Source organism: Malus domestica, chromosome 06 (genome assembly GCF_042453785.1).
Source record: "Malus domestica chromosome 06, GDT2T_hap1".
In the NCBI taxonomy this organism is placed as follows: Eukaryota; Viridiplantae; Streptophyta; class Magnoliopsida; order Rosales; family Rosaceae; genus Malus; species Malus domestica.
The window spans coordinates 7,771,301-7,788,503 of NC_091666.1; positions in this window are offsets into that span (position 1 = coordinate 7,771,301).

Consider the following 17,203-nt stretch of genomic DNA (forward strand, 5'->3'; position numbering starts at 1 on the left):
GTTAACACAAACACTAGTGCTTGTTTCTTTGTTAAATGAACAAGGAACTTGAGAAGTAAGGACAAGGGCATGGACACTTTATGTGCCATGATTCTTCACTTACAAATTGATCATACACCATGTAAGGTAGAGATTGAAGAAACCTACTAGATCGTACATCATGTAAGGTAGAGATTGAATAAACAACGGAGTTGAGTAAGAACAATTAAATGGTTTAATTGTTTATGGCTAGGATTAATTAATATGGTAATTAATTAAATGAATAAGTTCGTTTTAAACCTCGGGTTAGTTTTGGGCCTCAAGGCCTAATGGGCTTCGAATGTCAAGCCCATTGACTTAAGTTGTATGACAACTTAATAAATAAAGATTCAAGAGGGCCCAAACAGCCCAAAGACCATAGAAGGCCGGCCATATTGATGAAATAGGGTTTTGGTTTTTTTTGTCACTTAAGTGAAGTGACTATATAAAGAACTTTATAGCCAAAATTCATAAAGAGTTCTTTTAGAGGAAATTGGATAGAACAAGTCTCTCTCTTTCTCTCTAAGAGGCTGGCCCCTTGGAGGAGATTAGCTAGCAATCTTCCCTCCTCCAAGGTTACTCATCTCTTCTTCTAGTCTCTCCTTGGTGTGGAGACTTAGAGGTTCTCTATTTTGGGAACTTGGAGAATCCATTCTACCATCCTTGTCCAAGAAATCCATGGAGCTAAGAAGTAAGGAATGAAGGCCTTATCTCTTGGGTGATTAGCCTTTGCTTATGCAAAGAGGAATCAACAAAGGTATAATATTTTTCAACTCACTTTGTTCTTGAGTTGAGTCTTGATTCACCACACTCACTAGTCCTTGAATTTCATGGGTAAAGTTTTGTTTTTGAGTGCGTACAAGCATGATTCCGCCTTTTAATTGTTAATTGCATGCATAGATGTTGCTCAAATATTTCCTTCATGCCCGTCGTCGTATCAGATCATGATACATCTATTGGTCACCCAGGTGACCTTCACCATCTTCAACTGGCGATAAGGTCCACGGGTATTTTTGTTTGCTAGAAAAAATAAAAAACAATTGAACAAACACAACAAAGTAAAATGAAATTTGGGCAGAACCTTCTCGAAAGTTATAACAATTCCCAAACCCTGGACAATGTAATGAATAATATATGATATCCAACAACAATCACAATAGTTAAATGCTTCAAGTAGAGGATGCCAAATATTACATAGTGTATATCTAGTTTGTAACCTATCCAGAATCAAAAGCCAACTAAACCTTTTAATCTCATGAGGAACATTTACCTTCCCATTCTATTCTCTAACAAATAGAATCATTTATATGAAACACTCATAACAAAATACGGCAAATTTTATTAGCAATATAAATATTGACAAAATTTAGCATAAGAGATTTATTCGAGCAGTTAGTGGAAACAAAATGATAAACTTTCAGGTTGCAAAGCTTAATGGATCTTCCTGTATGAGATGGAACAATCTATATGGAAAAATCACAAAGGCACTATAGAAAAATTCACTTCTCAGCGTTTATCATATGTTTACCTTGTTGGGACCCCGAGGCATCAGTAGTGGATGTCGATGTGTCGAGCGTGTGGGGGCGGTGGTGACCAATCCTGACACTAACAGGTTGCGCCATTGAAAAGGCTAATGACGCCGACACCTGAGAGACCTCGGGACCAACCAGATCAACTAGATCGACTGGATTAACCGGCCTGTGGTCCATTTCTACTGGAGCAGTGGCGGCTGAAATAGGAGGCCAGGGAATCGAACGGGGTGCATTCAACACCACCTTATGACTTCTAATTAGATGCGACATATGCCCAATAAGAAGATACTAAATTGCTTTCTCGACTATTGGTTGTACAAGCAACCAGTCATAATCCATCTAAAACTTCTATAGTATTTATCAAATTAATTATATAAGCTTTTCCCATTTATAGTAGAAACTTTAAAAAATAATAAATAAAAAGAATAACACTGAATCAAGGACATAAGAAAAATTCTAGTTCTATTGGAAATTTGTACAATAAAGTTTTGTGTTAAAGAAGAAAAACAATGTATCAATTATGAAAGAAAGAAGGCACATAGGGTTTAAGCCACAAAAGCCTACTTACTAGATGCACCCAAGTAAATCAGCCATTTATACCTTAAGGAGGTTTTCAGGGGAACTGGTTTCACAAGACTTTGAAACCAAGCATCATAGTTGTTTGAATTAAAATCAAGCAACTACAATAGTAAAAACAAGCAGATTAACCATCAACTCATTAAATTAAAATTAGCATAGTAGTTTGAATCTTAGCGTAAGAAAGATGGAATGCCAAATGGCCAACTAAAAGGACTATATTAACTGGAAAATTGCCAACTCAAAGGACCATATTTGCTAGAAAATCGCCAACAAAAAATAGCAAGGACTTCCCTTTATTCTCAATGTAGAGAAGTATGCTTCATGTATGACAATAAGTTGGATAAAGTTGATATAAATATGATGGATGCTCTTATTACAATTCTAGTTCTGAAGCCTCATGATGAAATTCGTATATAATTGGGAAAGTTCCACTTAAGTAGACATACCTAATATACACAAGTAAGAAAGAAGAAAGCTCACTTTATACTTTTTATCTTTTTTTTTTTTTGTTAGGGCAAAATGTGCATAACACCATTGGGTGTGACCATATAACAATGCACGGATATAACAAATGATGAGGAATAAAGCAACACGAAACTTTATTAAAAAAGGCAACACAAATATGAACATGTATTTCATCCTTGTGTTCAATCAATTAGTAGTATTCTTTGCCCAAGTGTTCAATCAGTTAAACTAAAAATATAACAATGCATGAATATGACAGCTTGTAAAACATGTATTTCATCCTTCTTGATGGGATAGCAAACCTTATTAAAGAAAGCAATTGCTATAAGAATTAGTTCAGAATCAAATCAACACAATACAAACATAGCATCCTTAGCTTTACCCCCAATATAACTAAACACTAAAGCAGCCCTCTATAATTATAGTGCATAACATAGTAAGACTCCGTACATGTTTGTACAATTCATACACAATTGAACAAAACGACTTAATCACTAGTGAAAAAATCATAACCATTGAAGTGCTTTGACCATGCTTAATAGTAGTAGCATCTACTATATTGATTTCACAATTAGTGACAAGCTCAAACTTTAACTCTTCCAATTAGCATTTACATTCCCAACAGCTGACATCAAGAATTTTAACACAACTTATGCTTATTTACAATTTCAAAATCCTTTAGTAAGTTAGATAGTAATCAACGTATTTGTATTATTGAGCTTTTATATGATTTTTCAAGAAATTATAATAATTTGTGTAAGTTTAGTTTTCAATTAAACTAGTTACGAGGTTTAAAGTTTGGACCTTAATTATTTAAAATACGTAGACCTTTCGAGGTCAAAAATTATATTTTTGAATAGAGCTCGACCTCACGAACGCGTAAGCGCAAACCGTTCGTGAAACGGAGTTAGAACGAAGAAGTTATTAATATTTAAAGTTAGGGGCATTTTAGTAAAATAGTTGAGTTCAAGATAACTCCAGATTTTTGAAGAAAAATCTGGAAGGCCACGTGTGTGGCCGAGATTTAAAGACATAAAAGATGGGCGGTGGAGATGGATTATAAAGGAGAGAAAGGAGGGAGGAGAAAAGGAGAGAAGAGGATGACCAATGGGGAGAGAGAACCGGGAGAGGAAAGGAGAGAATGGGGGAGCGGGGGATCCCGCGACCCGGGTGACCAAACCCGACCCGGTCGGGTTTCCTTGTGTTGCTGATGCTAAGGGCCAAACAGAGACATGTTGAACGACTCACTTTGACTAACCGTTCACTTGTTAGACGAGAGATTAGTTTGTATTATCTGAATGGTATAATAGGGAATACTGATATTGAATGTGTTAACAAATTGAGAATTGATAGAAGGACTTTTGGCATATGACTTACTTCGTCAAAATGGGAGGGTAAAAACAGATGGTTTGGTGTCTGTAGAGGAGCAAGTGTGTATAACTTTACAAATACTAGCACATCATACTAAGAATCGTAGTGTTGGTGGTAGATTTTATAGGTCGGGAGAGACTATAAGTAGGTATTTCAATAGTGTATTGCACGGAATTTTGCGATTACAAGGTATCCTACAAAAAGTCCCTCAGCCTATGCCTATTGATTCTACAGATCCTAAGTGGCGATGTTTTAAGGTATGTTGATAATTTTTTTCATTTTCCCTAAGCTTTAACTCTTCATTCCCTTTGTATAAATTAACAAAAGCTTATTTTTTGTCTAGAATTGCTTGGGAGCATTAGATGGAACACACATTGATGTGCATGTACCTGAAATTGACAAACCAAGATACCGAACTAGAAAAGGTCAAGTTGCAACTAATGTGTTAGGTGTGTGTTCATGAGATATGCAGTTCATATATGTGTTTCCGGGGTGGGAGGGTTCCACATCAGACTTTAAAGTGCTACATGATGCAATTACTAGGCCTAATGGTTTAAAGGTACCAGCGGGTAAGATTATTAGTTAGTCTCAACTTTGTAAGTTAGGTCTAGTTTTGTTTGTGAACTACAAAATACCAATAAGGTCTTCTTTTTTTTATTAAGTTATTATTACCTTGTAGATGGTGGTTATACAAATGGTGAAGGATTCCTTGCACCCTATAAAGGAATACCTTATCATTTATTTGAATGGGAGGGACGAACACCTTCTAATAAGGAAGAATATTTTAACATGAAGCATTCTAAGGCAAGGAATGTAATTGAACGCTATTTTGGCTTGCTAAAAGGAAGGTGGGGGATACTAAGAAGTCCATCTTTCTATCCGATAAGGACACAAGGTCGAATAATTACCGCTTGTTGCCTACTACACAATCTTATTAGGCAAGAGATGTATGTAGATCCAATGGAGAATTTGCCAATAATAGAAGATGGACAAAATACAGAAGAAGGTGAATATGTTGGTAGTGTTGAAACATCTTACCAGTGGACTGCAAAGAGGAACGCCATGGCTCAGGAAATGTATAATGAGTGGAGAACAATTAAGAACTAGCAACTGAACTAGCTATATGTGTTAATGATAACATTTTAGTTTAGTTTTCCTTTTTATCATGCATATGTTGGATATTAGCAAAATGATTAGATTGCTCATCAATGAATGTCATTCGATTTATTGATTGGATGGTATGCAAATTAATCGGATATTATGCAAATTGATTGGATATTATGCAAATATTTTTTAGTACATTCAAATATTTTTTTGTTTAGGTATGGATAACGACAATAATTTGAATGCTGCTCAAGAGCCAAAGGGAAGAAGGCGTAAATGGGAAGCATTTGAGGAAGAAGTATTACTATCCGTTCTTGAGGATTTTGTTGCTCAGAAGCAACGGTGTGACACAGGTGCTTCCAAACAAGGTACTTTGATTGAAATAGCAAAAGTTGTCAATGTTTTATGTCCTAATTCAAAGATAAAGGCAACTCCACATATTGAGTCAAAGTTGAAGAAATGGAAAAAAAAACATATAGTTTGGTACTTGACATGATAAACACAAATGGATTTGCATGGAATGATGTCAAAAAGTGCGTTGAAGTTGACAATGATGAGGCATGGCAAACTTATATGCAGGTTCATATCCTATTTTATATATACATTAGTTATATTCTTGCTGCTGTATTTGTTATGCATGCTAAATTTTAGTTTTGCTATGTTGATATAATCTTAGAAAAATAAAGAAGCCGATGGATGGATAAGCAAACTTTTTCCACTGTATGATAGATTTGCATATATATTTGGAAAATATTGGGCTACGGGTAATGTAGCTAAAACCCCTGCTGAAATGATGGAGGAACAAAGTCATGATCAGGTTGGTGCAAGTGATATTGGAGGTGAAAATGTTGTTTTTTCAATGAACCAACAAAGCCAACAAAGCATCCCATCTGAAAATAGCCAAAGAAAAAGGAAAAGAGCTATGGGAAGTTCAAGTGATGGAACCGAGGCAATTATTAGTGGACTGAATGAATTTTATGTTGAAAGTGGGAAAAGGATGCAAATGGTAACTGAAGCTTTAGTTCAAGGTACTGCAGATCATAGTGACATAGCTAACGAACTTAGAGCAATGGGTATTTCTCCTATGGATCAAATTGATGCATTGACTCTTATTTTGGAAAAACCACAAAATGTGGGAGTGTTCAAGGCAATCAATTCGGAACTCAAGAAAGTGTTAGTCCAAAGGCTTTTAAGCGACAAAGCAAGCGGATGAGTATATTATGTGGTGCCTTTTGACATAGATGTATTTTATTAATCGTACAATCTTAGGTTATGGCTTCTAACTTAGCTTTGCACTATGAAGTATTTTGGCTAATGTTAACTAGGATTTTGTAAATTATGGAGATCTACTTTGGAATGCTATACTATAGTTAACTGGCATTTTGTAAAATATCTTCGATGAAAGTTTAGTGAATGATGTTTTAAGAGTCAATCAATGGCAAAGATTGACTTATCACAAGTATCTTCTTATGTACTTGCATTTGTTGAAGTTGCATGTATTGGGCACTCTTCTTTTTCTTCTTTTGGGTGATAAAGTTTAAACCAAGCCACATTTGCAGATTAAAAGAGCTTAGAGAAGGGATGTGGATTAAAAGAGCTCAGGGTTTGTGTACACGGATCCCATAAGCCAGTGAGAGCTTAGCTACAAAAACTTTTATATAGAATAGAGTTGAGAAATTCCATAGTTTAAGTTCCCAAACACTCACTTTGCTGCCTAAATGTGCCTTAAAGGGTGGGGAGTCTCATCCACTTGAAATGTAATGTTGGTCATTATATGATAAGCTGAAAAATTCTGAAAATTTATAAATATTTGACCACCAATTTGTCATCTTAAACTCAACTATAATATGTCCCAATTCTATTAGCAGGTACTAAAAACAAAACAATTGTCCTTTTTTTTTTTAAGATTCATAATATAAATGGCAAAAATATGTTCCAATTAACCCAGATCATGAGATTTGAAGCATTACTCTATTACACAATGGTAAAAATTTTAGGGCGTTGGGCACAGGTATTAGAGCTATTAAAATAGAACAATAATGTAGTCCTAGTCTAAGCAAACACAAATTTGGTGAACAGTACTGTTTTCATTATCCTGCTTCTTAGTCTGACACTGTACCAAACGCTTCACTAAGTTAGTCCAACTTAGTCTAGTCTAAGTCAGGCCAGCTTAGTCCATGCAGCTAGTCCAGTCTGAGACAGTCCGGTGCAACAAACACACCCATAGAGTGTCCCAGTAACATTGATGTACTCCTTAAGGCATTTGATGTTGAGCTATCTTCTTGGCTTAGAAAGCTCCCTTCTGACTGTTTCCCTCCAATTATGGCTAGGGCATCTGCATATCTATTAGTTGTGTCAGGAATGTGTTCCAACACCACCTGCTTGAAGCTTGCCATGAGTTTCTCGGCCATAATACGATATGGTGCCAAGGTTATTTCCTTCACCTTGAAGCTTCCCTGGACCTGGCTCAGCACCAAATTCGAGTCCCCTACGACTCGTATTTTCCTTGCACCCACTTCCCTAGTTGTGGAAAAGCCCATGATGAAAGCTCCATACCTGGATATGTTGTTTGTTCATGGAAGGCTTAGCTTGAAGGATAGGGCAGTAGCTTGGCCCTCTGGATTGACAAGTACAATGCCAGCTCATCCTCTTATGGTTGTAGAAGAACCATCAAAATGCATAACCCATGGCTTCTCTTCCACAATGGTTACAGCTATCTCTAGCAGCACACCAAGGACTTTCTTGGAATGGTGGCCTCTTTTTCTTCGGGGAACAATGCTAGCATATATACCACAGCTTGGCCTTTGATATCTTAGGTGTCACACATATAATATCGAATTCTAAAAGTTGGAGCAAGCAACAAGCTAAACGGCCAAATAGTATAGGTCTAGTGAGCAAGTACTTTACTAGGTCAGACTTTACCATAAGGTGCAGCTTGTGGGCTAGAAAATATTGGTGTAGCAGCTATGATACGTAGACAAGAGCTAGGAAGAAGCGTTTTGTCTTCTCATAGCGCGTTTCGGTGCTTCTTAGTTGTCAGAGGGCAGTGCTTGTTACGGCTAGGTAGAGCTTGAGCGAAATAAATGGGATTGGTGCCTTCATGGTAGGGATATTGGTGACTAGTTGTTGGACCTGTTGATAAGCTTCACTACATTCCTTGGTCCACACAAATTCCTTCCATTTCCTAAACAGTGGGGTGAAAGGTTCATGCTGCTACTGCTAATCCTATGATGAAGCGTTGAAAGTAGGGCAGCTTCCCTATCAAGTTTTTCAGCTCCTTTGCTTTTGTCAAGGGCATGAGTGTTCTGATGGTGCACACCTTGCCTGGATCTACATTTGTGTCATGGTAATGCACCAGAAAGCCCAGGAACTTGCATGAGGAAACACCAAAAGTGTATTTCTTGGGGTTCATCTTCAACCCATATGCTCAGCATTTTCCCAGCACTTTCCTTAGCACTTCCCGATGCCCTTCCCTGGTCTTGGATTTCACGACAAGATCGTCCACATAGTTTTCCACTTCATTCCCTATCATGTCATGAAAGATTGCTGTCATTGATCGTTAATAGGTGGCACCTGCGTTTTTTAGTCCAAATGGCATGACCGTGTAGTAAAAGTTTCCAAATGGCGTGTGAAAAGCTGTCTTCTTAACATCTTTGGCAAACATCTAGATTTGATTATACCCATTGAAACCATCCATGAATGACATCAGGCCTTGCCCTAAGTTGAATCGATCATGATGTCTATGTTGGGCAATGGAAACTTGTCTTTTGGGCATGCTGCATTAAGATCTTAGTAATCGATGTAAATCCATATTTCAACAGTGTTATTCTTTACTGGGACAATGTTGGCCAACCAAAGAGGGTGCTTGATAGGCTTGATAAATTTGGCCGCTATGAGCTTTTCTACCTCAACTTTGATTTTAGCCTTTATTTCTGGATGGAAATTCTTCTTTTGTTGTACTATAGGCTTGATCCCAAGCTGTGTGTTTGGCATGTGGCACACTAAGTTCGAATCAAGGCATGTTATCTCTTCATAACTCCAGGAAAAGACGTCTTTGAACTCCTTTAGCAGGCTGACTAATTATTTCTTTCCTCAACAATTAAATAAACACTAATAGAAACCAATTTTCGCATATGGGGATCATCACTTAGGTTTACCTCTTCAAGCTTTTCCACCACTGCAGTGGATCCATCCTGCATGCATTTTGGCGCAGGCATGATTTTCTGTAGAGGTTCGTCTTCGGCAATAGGTGCAAGCATGCCTTCAGTTTCCTTTGGAACTTCACTTGCTTGGCGTGCAGCACTTCTATACTCGAGGTTTTCCCACACAATGTGGTTAGGCCCCCTAACCTGTCATAAGCGGTAGACGACGCGACCATTGGGAAGCACAACCTTAGAGCATTGACATGGAGTGTAGGCAAGAACATTGGCCTCTGACTGTATGCATTTTCCTTTTCCCATAGTGGCTAGGAATTCTTGGTCACTGAGATCTCGGACTTCTTCCAAATGAGGTAAAGGTATCCCTGAGGCCTGTGATATCCCACTTTTGGTACTTAAGAAATCATTATAGAACTCAACATCAGAATAGTGAACTTCATATAAGTTAAATGGCATCTAGTTTCCTGGGATGCGAATAGGCCTCAACTAATCCTTCCCTTTACACACTGGTGGTAGGTGGAGACTACAAGTCTATACTTGTTTATCCATGGCCTTCTGAGTAAAGCATGGTAAGCTACATTGATGTCCATCACATAAAACTTAGTAAAAGATCTGGTAGGGCTGATCTTCAAGTCAATCTTGATATATCTAATAGTTTCCTCACCGCTATTCACAAACCCATTGATAGAGATTTTAAACTTTACCACCTTTGACATTGGGACGCTTGCTGCAGTGAGCACTTCCAAAGGCAGAATGTTGAAGGAATAACCAGTGTCAACCAAAGTTCGCCTGATGAAGATGTCATTGATCTGTCCTTCCAAGTATAGTGGCATTCGGTCATCAAGGAAAACAACTTCCATGTCTTCGTCAGTGAAGATGATGGTGTTTTTGTTCTCAAAAAGGGCCCTTTGCGATTGGGCAGTATAACATTGAGGGCCATAGTCCTCGGAAACATGCATAAGAGCCTTAGCAATAGCATTCCTTGCTTCCAGGCCGTATTCAAGCTGGTCAAAAAGGGATTTGAACTTCGGATTTTCCTAGCGCACCTACGCTGCAATAGGCCATTGCCCTTCCAAGACTTCCTCGTTGTATTCTTCTAGTATGTCGATTGTGAAGGCTTCCTCACTTAGGCTCAGGGGCAAAATCCATGAGATTTGTATCTTCATCTCCCCATCCTTCAGCTTGAGGCCATGAAGTATCATAGCTCTACGACTTGGAGTATTTGCACCAATAAGCCTTCTCCATGTTCTAGTAAGGTTCTCAAATGGCTTCTGGTGGCTTGGGTTCGTTGATCTATGGTTGGTAGACATCGTCATCTCTGAAGCATATGATGACAACTGCCATCTCTTTTTCTCGACGCTTTGGCAGAAGGTCAATGTTTATGGCTTACGTCTTACATGGTAGCTCTGACGTTCCTTCATAGATTTTTGCATGGAGAATTTTTCGCAAAGTTTGGAATACAATAGAGGGATGTCCCACATACTGATGGTAGCGACAATACTTAAGATCATTTCTATCTTCCCTGGATGGGGTTTTGTATGGTCAAGGCAGCTTGATGGCCCTATCTGCTAGCATGGTATCGAGGATGGCTTGGAATTCATCATCACTACATGCTAGTGAAGGATGGGTTGCCTCATCGCTCTCACTTTCCTTCTTTTTTCGTGAGTTGTAATCATATCTGTTATCCACGGCTAGGGAATAATGAGCTTCCTTCTTGTCAGTCCTCCAGGATTTCCCCTTGGAAGGCTTAACTGATAAACTGGTCTTCTTTATTGCTTCTAGAAGCCTAGAGAATTGGCTGGTACCGATGTTTTCCAAGTACACCCCGTAGTCAATTATAATGTTGTTGATGCAGATCTCCATGACAGCTTCCTCGTCCTTCTCATCATAGTAGTCAAGGGCGAGGTCCCAGAAACGTTTGACAAAAATCACCGGATCTTCCCCGTGCTTTTGGCGTGTATTATTGAGTTGAGTTATTATGACCCTTTCCTCATGTTGGAAGTATTTTTTATAGAACTTGTCTGCCAGCTCTTCCTAGGTCAGGATGAAACCTGGTGCGAGGGTGGTGTACCAAGTATAGGCATGATCAATTAAGTTTTTGGAGAACTCCATAAGACATAGGTTACAATTGCCAGCATGAGAACCCAAAGCGTCAATGAAATAGCTTATATGTTCCTTAGGGCTACCCTTCCTTCCATTAAAGAGAACAAGGTTATGAGTCTCGTATCCTTTAGGATATGACATGTGGAGAACGTTGGTTGGATATGGTGGTTCAGGAACATATTTCCAATCCTCCAAACTCATGTGCAGCTCATTTTCGAGCATGGCGATGACGTCTTCCTGAGTGACAAATGATGGTGTTTTCTCAGGACCTTTGCCAGTAGCAGCAATTAACTCCTCCTGAGAAGCCTTTTCCATGGGCGTGTAGTCCTTGTCACTGCCTTCTCGATTGGCTTTGGGATTGAGTTTTTCAACTCTTTCATGGACCCAGCAATTTCTTTTTAGGCTTCACCCAAGGCATGAATGGTTGCGATGATGTCTAGCATGTCATATTCGTCCAAGTTTTCTTGGCTCTCCTGGTGCTAGCCTTCACATTAAGACCCGTTAAGTCGGGAAGCAGCCTTGCCTATGTTTGAGGTGTTGCCACTCCTGGTAGTGTTTCTTCTGGATCTCAGAGCCATTGAATGAAGATTGTAAAAAGTCCCCAATGGAGTCACCAATTTATGTTGGGGGACTTTTAGATTGAGATGGACTTAGGCTTTGAGAACGTCCTTTTGTCTCCCATGGTGCAAGTTCGTAACAAGTCCCTGAATATCTTGAAAGAGATAGCTTGTCTTTGGAAATACCCCGGTAACATCAACAACTCGAAGATAGCATGAAAGATATAGATAATGACTTGCTCAAGTGAAGTGTGGTGTGGAAGTTAGAAAATTATCAGTTTGCATGGTTGCATGGCATTCTTAGTTGCATGATTTGTGTTTTCCTAGGGTGATAATAAGCTTCTAATGGTTGAGATGTTTGATGGAAGGTTGTGGGAATTACTAAGGTTGCATGGATGGTGATGCTTGAGACTTGGAGTATGCTTCTAGATTAAATGGAACTCTATGGCCTTTTTCCTAGGTGGTTCGCTCTTACTACGTTTTCTCTATTTCTCCCTATGTGTTCATCTGAGTATTCCCCCTCTGTAACGGCTTGCTCCTCTTTATGTAAGTGAAGGATTTCTCTATAGGCTTCAAGAAGACCTCCCTTTATAGCTTGGTCTTACCCTCCTTTCTCCCTAATTCTCCTACTATTCCTATTTTGGTGTAAGATAACAACACTATTGAGACCTGCAGTTTGCTTTTTCCCGAGACGCGCCTTTCCCAAGGTGGCCTTCCGCAGACACTAATTCTAGTAGCGCGCTTCTCGGCTTTTGCGTGTTGGTTGTCTGTGCAAGCTAGGAAGGGAAAGTCAGCATTAAATGCCTGACTTGCTGGGCATATCATGCATTTAATGCAGGAATCTAGTTTAATCCTAACTAAGGGAGTTGGCCTGTTAAGGAAATGGGTAAACTAGGCTAATTCTCTCTCAATGATGCCTGCATGAAATACAAAGGGTATGGGCCTGGATCTTTGGGCTCTCAAGCGACCCGAAGTCTTCCATGATCCCGATTTCACATAGGCCCAAAGTCTTTGGGCTCTCAAACATATTCCTCGTCGATCCCCTACCTTGGCATGTGTTTGGGCTTGAATGTAGGCTTTGCATGACAATTGGGCCTTGAGACTTGGTTGGATTGGTGTGTGACATTTTTTGGCCCCAACAATTATTATTAAAAGAGGATGAGAGTTCCAAAATATTATAGTAATTTAGAAGATGAAAAAATTTCGAACAAAGAACTGTTTATACCTGATTTTGCATCATAGGCCTATTTAATTGAGGCCGTTGGATTTTAATATTTTCATGGATAGTACTATTGATTTTTATGGTAATTATCTTGTGGAAGTATTTTATGAGCATGGAGACATTGAATTGAATTGAAGTTAAGACATGGTATTCAATGGACTAATGGGTTTGCATGGCTTATCTTTAGCCAACTGCTAATCCGGCTTTGTTTTAAAATAAAAGCTGCACGTGGGTTTGGATGGCGATGATGATTAAGTGATAGTCCATGTGAACTTGGTTTTTTCCTTTTGTTTTTTTTTTTTTTTTGGGGGGGGTAATTTGACTGCTTCAACTATTACTTAAGTTGAAATTGATCCTTTGAACTATTTTTTTGGTAAGTTGACCTCCGGAACTATTTGAAATCAGCCAATTGATCCCTTGTCAGTAGATTTCATCCACAACTTCGTCAAATTCAAAGGAAAATTAATCTTTCTTTCATCAATTCTTACTTGTCAACTATAACCACCAGTGAACTTATGACATTTGAAAACAAATCATGTGTAATGACACTATGAGATGATCCATTATGTAAACGTTTGGTTTTTTTTATGTTTTGTCATTATGCTAAATGTTTTTTAATTATTCTGTGTCCCTGTGTCAAAATTTTATTGGTAGTTAGAGTTGACAAGTAACAATTGACGATGAAATGACTAATTTACTCTTGAATTTGATGAAATTGATTACGCAATCTAACGGCAATGGGTTAATTGATTGATTTTAAATAGTTCATTGAGTTAATTTACCAAAAAAATAGTTTAAATGGTCAATTTCAATTGAGTTGATAATTCAGGAGGTCAAACCACAATTATCCTTTTTAGGAATAAAAGTGGTCAGGTAAAACAAAAACAAGTTTGAAAAGATATTGATGGAAGACTATCTTCCATGCATGCCTTTGTGATGGAAATATATGATAGAGCACGTGGAAATTAGCAAAAAGGGAAGATTAACATGATTAGATGGTGAATTGGTCGTGATGGTCTTCATGTATGCATAGGATAGGTAGCAAATTGGATTCCATTTGCAATGTAATGCTTGCAGTAAATGGAGCAAAGTGCGGCCGTAAAGATGAATGGTGATATTTGACAAAACACTAACCTTCTTAACTTCGTCAATGCATGTTCAGTTTGGATTAATAGTACTGTGTTAACAACCGGAGACACCTTCAATTTGGATTAACAGCATTGAAGCCGTAGAGCCAGGTGACCGAGGAGCACCTTCAATTTGGAGTAACAGCAATGCTTCAAGTTCGGCTAACTATTTATCCAAGTCTCTACCAACAATAAGTCTTGGAGTCTTTGTCGAAAGAGGTCATCTCATTAGCCTCTCGAGGAATTGAAGTGCTACCGAGTTACCTAGTGTTCAGCCTTTTAGATTGGATATTCTTAATTACATTTCAGGGTTCGACATTTTGACGACTAAACCACGTTTACAATCAAGACACGTATCTTCTTTGAGTACTTGTGTTCATATAGTTTGACACCGACTTGGCACACTTATATTCTTATGAATGTAGTTGAGACAACCACACCCAGTGCAGGGGATTCTGAACTTCACAGTGGATTAAGCAACCTTGTCTTCAAGTTCTAGAACTCAGAGGCCGAGACGAATTCCTTCATCGGCCATGATTGCTCAGATATAGAAGTTAGCAAAACATTCGACACCATCACCACATTCATTCTACTCACTGACAAAGCTCGCTGGCAAGTTGGCAAGCCCCTATTCACCAGGAGGACGTAGTTAGCTCATCAGCTATTTGGCATGTGCGCCACGTTGGCTAAGTAGCATTTTAGCACGCTCAATGGGACCCAATGGTAAAACGACGAAGTTCATATGACATATCAAGATTCCAATCCAACCTTATTCGGCCGATTGAACAAGATCTTAGATCCACATAAGGCAAAAATAATCCTTGACATGCATGAAGAGAGGGGAAAATACTTCTCTCAAATGATAAGGCTGAATACTCACAGCACTGTCACATCCCAGGCTGAATACTCACAGCACTGTCACATCCCGACCCAGGCCCCTACCACATCCTAGGCTCAACTCCACCGTAGCACGATATTGTTCGCTTTAGGCCCCGACCACGCCCTCACGGTTTTGTTTCTGGGAACTCACACGAGAACTTCCTAGTGGTTCACCCATCATGGGATTGCTCTCGCGCAAACTCGCTTAACTTCGAAGTTCCGATGGAACCCAAAGCCAGTGAGCTCCCAAAAGGCCTCATGCTAGGTAGAGATGGGAATATACATATAAGGCTTACAGGATCCACTCCCCTAGGCGATGTGGAATCTTACAATCCACCCCCTTAGGGGCCCGACATCCTCGTCAGCACACTTCCAGCCAGATATTGGCTCTGATACCAAATTGTCACATCCTAACCCAGGCCCTCACCACATCCTAGGCTCGACTCACCGTAGCACAATATTGTCCACTTTGGGCCCCGACCATGCCCTCACGGTTTTGCTTCTAGGAACTCACACGAGAACTTCCCAATGGGTCGCCCATCATGGAATTCCTCTCGAACGAACTCGCTTAACTTCGGAGTTCCAATGGAACCCGAAACCAGTGAGCGCCCATAAGGTCTCGTGCTAGGTAGAGATGGGAATATACATATGAGGCTTACAGGATCTACTCTCCTGGACGATGTGGAATCTTACAACACGCCTCGATTTTGAGTCGAGGTGTGTCAGCACCCTACAAGAACAATGGTTAAAAGAAGATAGAGTAAGATTTAATATTAGTTAAGTCATGATGAAATAAGTGCTTTATCAATGGTTGAGAAAAGAAAATTAATTTCCCCCTCTCCATGGCAAAAGCATACTCAAGTAAATAGGTACTACATTTTCAACTTTCTAATTTATGAAATCAAACGGGTTCCAAGAAGTATTTTGTCCATATTTTGAAAGTTTCACCAAAACTTCTTAATTAAGTTTGGTCAAGGTCAAGGATTTTGGTCAAGCTTTAGTAATAAGCAGATATGTTGTTAGTAGTTGAATGTAACGAGAAGTTTTGGTCTAAGCCTTGTGATGTTATCTTTCTTGTAGTCGTAAGTAATAGTTTTGTTTTTTTTTAACTAACGATAGTATCTACACTAAGAGATGGTAGGAGAGTGGGCTAAACCTTACAATGGATTTGTCATAATAATATGGTTCAACATCGGCCTTAGCAAGAATCGAACCTAAGAACTCTCACGTAAAGGAATATCACTAAATCGTAATACTAGTGTCAGTTGTAGCTAATACTATTAATACCAAGCAATAGCGTTTTTTGAAGAAAGTACGATACTCATTGAACATTGAAATACATACAAAACGAATATAGGGTGCTTACAGTGGGCCTCAATAAAAACCTTATGGGGCTTTCAACCTGATTGAAGGGAAAAAGAGTGTCACACCAATTAACTACTAATACTATCCTCCAATAATAATTTAGAAATTACATCAGTGGACTCTTCGAACCAAGAGACTAGGTGATCTAAATTATATATACTAAAACTCAATTTCACCACCACTATTCATTAACAGTGATTTGACGAGTTGCCCTTTATTTGCCGCTCATTCTAAGGTTTTTAACGTGTGTTGCACATTGAATTTACTTATTTACCCCTTCTATACACGTGTTGCTCATCGTGAAGGCAAGAATGATGGAAAAGCCAGGGCCTTTCCATTTGCTTCCAGAACATAACTCAATTTCCCCACCACTGTTCATTAACAATGATTTGACGAGTTGCCCTTTATTTGCCGCTCATTCTAAGGTTTTTAGCATGTGTTGCACATTGAATTTACTTATTTACCCCTCCTATACACGTGTTGCTCATCATGAAGGCAAGAAGGATGGAAAAGCCAGGGCCCTTCCATTTGCTTCTAGAACATATTTCTTCAGTTCTCCGCTCTCTCTCTGTCTCTATCTCTCTGACATCTTTTTTTTGAATTCACATTCGGATTTCCTTTGCATGAATGCTTCTCCGACATATTTGTTTCGGGTTTGGTTGTGGGTTCTCTTTTCTTTGCTCAAATTTTTGTGATTTTAATTTTAAAAATATGGGTTATCTTT